The sequence below is a fragment of the Aythya ferina genome (genome assembly GCF_964211825.1).
Source record: "Aythya ferina genome assembly, chromosome: 2".
Taxonomy (NCBI): domain Eukaryota; kingdom Metazoa; phylum Chordata; class Aves; order Anseriformes; family Anatidae; genus Aythya; species Aythya ferina.
This window is the reverse complement of record NC_140297.1, coordinates 142570735-142578769: the sequence shown is the minus strand read 5'-3', so window position 1 is coordinate 142578769 and position 8035 is coordinate 142570735.

Below are 8035 nucleotides of genomic sequence, written 5' to 3'. Positions count from 1 at the left end.
ACCATTTGTCCATATTTATAGAAAATTTTAGAACAAGCTTCAGCGTGGCCTTGAAAGTAGGTTTTACATGGTACTGGTATATCAAAATATGTGTTCATAATTAAAAGCAGCAATTTTCAATTTTGGTTACAAGAAAACAAAATCAAAAGCTAAGGATGTAAGCAGAAAAAATATCATTAAACAGCAATGTAATTCATTTCATATGAAATTTAATCTGTAGGCCCATATCCAAAAGCGACTTAAACACGTAGGTAGGTAAAGCTTATACATATGTTGACAGCTATACATAAGTTTGAAGACCTTCCCTAATTGGCAACATCCATTCACATTTCCAGAACTATGTCTCTATATCTGCACACAAAATTCATGCACTCATTTTTGTTGAAATAGCAAATAATGTAAATTTATAGTTGTATGTGACTTTGAGAGTATTGGTCACTGTTCTTATTAGCTGCCTCTGTGTTCTGCAGAATAAGGAAATCCCTGAGGTTCAGATATGAATGATGAATAAATATAACCATAGAGAGCAAGGTAGTCAGGCAATTGCCCTCCTTTACTCATTCACTTAGCCATCTTTTAGAGTGGGACATGGATGATGAAGTAGATCAGGAAAACAAATCCTATATTTGCTCTGAGGAATTTACGGTCTCAACAGATGAGCAACAGGCAGTGAGTAAGATAAATCCTTGGTCAATTAAATATATTCACTAAAAAGCTGTAAAACAGGTTTAATTCAGCTATTTCTTACACTTATTTCTAGGACTCCAGAAGAACTGACACATGCCTCTTTCACCATCGAGCTGGGCTCTTACTCAAAACAATGTTTTTTAGATACTGGATCTAAATAGATTGAGTTCAGCAGAAAGATCTGACCTGTAGCAGCTTCTCAGAGGAGAAGTAAAAACGTTCTTCCTTAACCACTGTAAAGTCATATTCCACATATCAGGGAAGCATGGAAGAAGCAGGGAGGACAGTAACAGGGAAAACCAGTGAGACTTGAGGAGGAGAAAGCAAGATATGAGGAAGAGAAAAAGAAACCTCCCTGCTCCAGATCAAGCATGGATGTTTTGGAGATTACTGACAAGGAAGCAGGCTAGTACTTTTTAAACAAGATTGTTACACTAATCCCATTGAAAATCAATGACAACTGCTTGCTTAGTGTGGGATTAACCTAAATGCACCTGTGTGTGACAGAGCCAACATAAGCAACCATTTCAGTCAACAGAGTTTACTGCAAGGTTCACCTCATCCTAAAGAAAATGCCTACATTTGGCCAGATGAATCACATTTTAATCTCTGTTGACTGTGTGGAATTGATCTACCCGGCTACAGTGGTATCAAAGACAGATGGTTCAAACATAGACATCTATGTTGCCTATCTCCACATTTAGTCAGATGAATGCCAAATCTGACTGCATTGGATCCACTTGAATAATTGCAATGAAACAGATTACTTTTGATGTTGAGTGTTAGAGCAAGTCAGGGGAAAAAAAAAAAAAAAAAAAAAAAAGGACTGAAACAGAGGATGAGAAATTTGGAGTGGGAAAAAGAAGAGTTGGCAGCAGTGCTCTGAACAGAATGAACATACACAAGTGAGGAGAAACATCTGGAGGCCAGAGGAACATCTTGTACTAATCCGTAGATTACATTTAACATGCTAAATAGACACAACATCATTTTTCAAACTCAATTAATGTTATGAATAAAATTAGATTTTCTCCTGAATGCTCATGGTCTTGATGCCTGAAGTATGTTCCTAAATTTAGACTTTGCCACAGATGTTGTACTTGTTAGGTTATTTAATTAATGGTGTTAGGGCAGAGTAAAGAAGCAACCTCATAATAACCTAAGTATGAGAGCCAAGGTCTTTTCTCCCCACACTCCAACTTCTAACCATTTTCGGAAGCGATTCACTCTAAGCCCAGATGTTGCCTCATGAAGCAATGTTAGCATCCCTTACTCACATTGAATCAGTTAGCACCTGTTCCCAATGGGAGACATATGTTCCCTACGCCTTTGGTTTCACACTTGCAGAGTTATCTTTTGCTTTTTTCTCTTCCACCATAAAAAAGTATATCATTTCTGGTTAGCTATAAGTTGTCTTTCTATTCCAAGATCTCAACATTTATTAAAGCATTATTAAAAGTGTTATGGGACCCATATGAGGAAGGAAAGGACATGATAGATTTGTAGCAATGGACAACACCCTCTCAATTTGAAGCTGATTTTTGAATTTGAAGTTATGTTTTAACAGACAAGAAAGATATACATATATATGTGGATATAGAAAGTTTTATCTGTTCTGAGGTAAATTGAAGAAATTCTTTCATGGTCACAAGTACCCTTTGATTTCTCCTGTCATCCAAAAATAGGAATGAAATTGCTCCTGATTTAAAAATATAACAAGAAAACTGATGAAAAAGCAAATCAGTAGTTAAAAAGATGACAGTATTTCTCCAAGACTGCAAAGCAATGCAAGTCAAACAGTGCACATTCTCCCTCTTTTTCATCACTTCACAAAACAGGCAGAAAACTCAGTTGCTAGTGTAATCATATGTTTTATTACCTTCTGATGCTCAGATACCAAAGAGGTGATTACATTGTAAACAGAGGGATAGCCAAATTCCTATATTATGTGCACCAAAACAGAGGGATACTCATCTCCTTGTTTTCTCCTCAAAATTATCCTAATTTTTTGATTAGATGTAAAGAATCCATCATTCAAAATACACAGATATTTTAACTCCTCTGATAGCATTACCCTTTCTTTCTATCTCTGCTTAAAGAAAACAAAGTAATTCTATATTAATAGAATGTTGTGGTTTAAAAAATTAACTCTATCCTACCCGAAACCAGGACATAGAATTAATAAATTAATAAAACTAACCATAAATGTTTAAAATATTCCTTTCTCATTCTAAATTTATTTTTATAAAACCAAGGTATATGCTCTTTATTAATCCTTTGAAATTATAGCCATGGGTATTTTTCTCCCTGTAGAGTTATGCCTTTGAACATGAAAAAATTGTTGGTCTCTCTGTTCATTTTTTATTTTCCATGTTAATTAAAAACTTGCCCAGATGGCACTGTACAAATGTCTTTCATGAAGATTTCTGGCTTTGAAATGTAGCTACCACCTCAAAAATACAGCATTTCCGGCTGCTTGGGAAAATAGCTCTCCATGGTTCATTTTATGTATAGTATTGCAGGGAGGAGAGAATGTCACTTGGAGTAAAAGGAAGATTTTTCTCCAGATTTCATGAAAATCTCTATATAACTATATGTGTGTGCATATATTTTGTATATATGTATACATATATGTATAAATTCATATGCATATATATACATAGATGCTTCAGAAGAACAGCAGAAAAACTCATATTAACTTAATTTATCTTCTACTCATAATCCTCAGCCAGGTGGTTAATGAGAGCAGAAAATAGTGGCATCAATGCATTTCACATCTCATGAGGGACATGATTAAACCAGTTTAAATCCCCACCCAAGAAGTGCCAGAAAACCAGATGTTCTTACTAGGTCTGATTTCCCCGTTCACAAGAGCTCTGAAAAAGTGTACTAGCAAACAAATGTTTATTCAAGGAAAGACATCAAAGTAGCACACTTAGATCACAGTGAGGGCAAATCACCCTCCCAGCTCATCCACCTCCAAGTGCCCCTCATCCAGGAGAAGGCATCTTTTAGCAGGGAACCTGCATCATCATCAACCTGCCAGCTCAGCCTCTGTGCCTCCCAGCTCAGGGATGCCCATTGGCTCTCATATCACTGTGGTCCTCTCCTGCTGTCCTACACACTGACACTCCGTTTTTGATTGCACTTGAGGAGGCCTCACACTAATGTATTCCTCACCAAAGAGCCTGCTACTCGTCACTGTATCTTACACTGAAATCCCTGTCGGTATGGAAAGAGCATTCAGGGCTATGTATCGGAGACCTGCTTGCACAGGGACAAGGTCTTTGCCACATGTTAAAATCACCTTTTCTTTTTCAAGAGACATCCTTCCTGCAGACCCAACCTGTCTGTGGTGTCTCCTAAGACGTTACCAGAGGTCATTATTCAATGTAAACCAAGGCCTCTGTGGTTCCGCTTTGTGCTTTTCATCAACAGTGGGATAGAGACCTCTTTGCTTTCTTGAATGGATAGATAAACATGCATATTTAGCTATTACAAACAAATATTGATTCTCCATAAATAATGTATTATGAGCTCTTCAACTGCTCCAGTAAGCGACTGCTTTTTTTCATAGTGTGCCCACAGTTCTGTCTGCATGTAGCAGATTTTACTATCATTGCAGTTCTGTTGCATACATAACATAGTAACCAGATAAAAATGACACTGACGTGTCAAGAGCAGAAAACTCTAAAACATTTTTTCCAGCAGCATGTGACTCACAAAGAATTCTTCTGTTTGTGAAAGAGCCAACACTGTGTGCTATGCCTATTTGAATTTATGGCTTCAAAACTTGCTGCAATTAAAAGCTGTAGGAGAGTTGGTTTAATATACAGGATGATGTCATATTTCCTTCCATGCCTCCCAACTAAAGAAAAACAAAACCATCAGGCCAGGTTTCATCTTTCTCCATTGATTACAGATATCTTCATTAAGCTCAGTCTTAAGAAGAGGTGTTACTCTCTCCTCTAATTTGCTGTCAAAGGAGTATAGCAAATAGAAAGTCCTTAGGAACACGAACGGTGGCTATGTGACAAGAAAAAGAACATTAACAGCCTTAACCATATCTGATGAATTAAATGTTTACTTCTGTGTGAGTGTTTGGTCTGCAATGCCTGCCACTTATCAATAGAAGTCTTGTCTAAAAACCTCAAGCTGCATTCTCAAAATTCAGAGGACAGGCTGGACCTTTAAAGGTTTGACTGTTCAAAGAGATGAAATATTTTTCTCTCTAGTTTCACTCTGATCACACCCACTTGGAAAGCAAACAGGATCAAATCTTAGCATTGGACTTCAGAAAGGAAAACACCAAGATAGATGGGCTAGCTCATACACGTGGCCTCATGAAAGACTGCTCCTTGCATTTTATTTTCTAGTACTTTCTTCAATCTGTTTTTCAATATTTGAGTGGAAAACTTTAGAAAAGAAAAAAACCTTTAGAAAAGTCTACCAGAGCTATCAGAGCCTGTATTGCTGTAATGAGACTTGTATTTCCCCTTTTGTTCATCTAACCTATGTTGTAGGCTGTTGTATCCCACCATTTTTTTCTGTTCCTTGCAGAAAACATCCTACAAGGAAATATTACTACTAGAGGATGGGGAGGGGCAATCAGAAATCCTGATCTATTTTAAGTTGATTACAAAAATGTTAGTGATTTCAATGGGGACAGTACAAAACACACAGGCAAGGCTTTGCTCCATACATAAATTCAACCTGATACTCAGCTTATGGACCCAGGAGAGAGATGAAGAGAAAGAGGAGGAAAGCTCTACTTTGTCCCCTCCTGAATCTGGGATGTTCTGGAAGGTGAAGGGGCCTCCTGAATCTGGGATGTTCTGGAAGGTGAAGGGGCCTTGGATGCTATTTAAGGCACAAATGTCACCATTAGCAGCCTGCAGAGAGCATAGGACTGTTCTGAGTCCCCACGGAGATACACTGCCAGCATATCTTTGATGCTATGATGTATGAGGTCAATACAGATCTATGGCTCTCTTCCTCTGTGTCAATGGCTCTATCCCCAAACCGGGTATGTAGATTTTAGTTCCCCCATTAGTCACCCCTTGCCCACTTCATTTGACTAAAAGGGGTGGAATGGGGACCAAAACTTGAGTCCCTATTCTTTCACCTTGATTTTGGTGCTAATGTGTTGTCTGGCTTGTACCAAATCACACAAACTCCTCTTGTTTCAGCTTCTTCACCTATAAAATGAGAATAACGATTTCAGCTTTTTTATGTAGTTTGAAACAAGTGGACATAAAGCATTGCCAAGAAGGGGTGGCTTTATTAGTCTTTTAAATTTGGTCCTTTTAATACAGACTCATGCAATAAATTATCAGTATTGTCCCTCCAATGTGAACACATCTTCATTGTTGTTAAAAATACTCCTCAACACTTTGCTGATAATAGAGAATCTCTGTCTACTATTCCTGATAATTTCTATAAAACCTCATTCTGTCACCAGCAATACATATTTTACTGAAGACTGTGTCCTTGTCTTGTCAGAAACTGCAGCCTTCACTTTCTTCTTTCGCCCATAGTTTTATGTGTACCACAACAGACACGAGTAATTTTTGTTTTCAGATCTAGCATAAAGAAAAATCACCAGTTTATGGGACAAGCTATTATTTCATCATATTATGTCGTACTCCCCTTTTTTTCTGCACCATCATATGTCCTTTAAATTCCTTCCTTAGAAGATGTTTGGTGATTTCTTTATTCCTCCCCTAAGCAGTCTTTGATTTTCAGGTTAGCTTCCCTGCAGGGTAGCCTATTATCCTATTATCTTTTACATTCCACCATTCCATAATTCTTGTTTTGCAGTCTGTCCTGGACATGTGGTGGACTACAAGTCCTAGATCTAATGTATGATTGCTGGAGGTGGATCGCTTTTTCCTTTTAAGTGGGCAGGAGGATGATGAGAACAACGATCCAGCAAAGCTCCTGGCAAAGGCAATGACAGGAATCAGTAGTGTGTGTGACATCTGGTACTCATGGTGGCAACAGAGCAGTCAGGGTTGCAGCCTCTGATCTGAGGGGTGGCCAGGGGAGAAACATGTCCTTAATTCCCCAGATGTGACCATGGTTGGAGATAAATAGAGAGTTGGGCTCTTGCAGCTGTGCCTGACAGCACAGTGCTGATATTTCCCCATCAGTGGGCAGACGCTTACAGAGACACATGGCAGTCCTGTGCCCATGGCAGGGAGGAGCTGCTGGGGCTCCTGCCAAGGCTCCTTCACAGGATACCCCACAACTCAGCTCTCAGCCGTATGGAGGCATTTAGTGAGTGTAGGAGGCATCTCTACCACCTTGGCATTCAACTGCTTAGGCACCTAGAGTGGTGTCCGCGTGACCAGCAATAGGCAGGCAGCCTGCTTCGGATATAACAGGATTCAGCTCAGATACATCCCGCTGTGCAGCCTGAGCCCAGACTGCTGGGAAAGAGCTGTGAGAAAGTCTGTGAGATGCTAGAAAAACGAAAGCACAGTCAAGGGGTGTTGAGGCAGGGATTTGCAGTCGCTCAAGGACTCAGGAGGGAAAATGGAGGAGTATAAGCTCCTGAAGGAGGAGAGCGGGGAGGCTTCTCAGAATCAGTGTCAAAGCCTGGGGTCTGTCAGGTCACCAGCTCGAGCCAGTGGCATGGGCAGCATGGGCTCAGCGAGAGCTGGATCTGGCCCTTCCCCTCCTGCTGCCCCACCAGAGGCTCCACGGGTGCTGCTCTGGGAAGCTGAGCTCAGCCTGACAGCTTGTTAAATCCTACTGTGTGTGTTAGCCCTTAAGTAATTGCTTTACACTTCTAAGTTGCATTTCTCGTACTTGCAGAGTCCCTGTGTTGAGCTGGAAATCTCCAAACAAGCTGACCCCAAAAATGGGGCTGTAACAACCAAGCCTTGTTTTCCAAGTGGTCAACAGGCCCGCTCTTACACCACTGCTCTTCCAGCTGACCCTACTCTGTCCTAACACCACAGATTAACTTCTTTTATTCGTGCTCAGGAGCTGTACTTATCCAGACTGCGGTTTCACATACCCAGACATAGGAAGCAGAAGCATTTAGCAAGGATTTAATCTCCACTTGACAATTCTGGTGCATCATTATCACACATATTCAATTTCTTCATTTCTCTGTAAATTTATTTACTTATTGTGTCTTTTATTAATGCACAATGGATGTGCATTATTGAAGCAACCAAAGTAGAATTAAATTGCTTTTCTATCTACTTTTGCTTTATAAATCAATAGATCTGTGACAGTAATGTGTTTTAACCACACAAAAATGCTGGATATTTCTTTTCATAGACAGATGTCCAAATATTTGCTTGCTCTACTCAGAATACTTATATTTTTTAAGCAA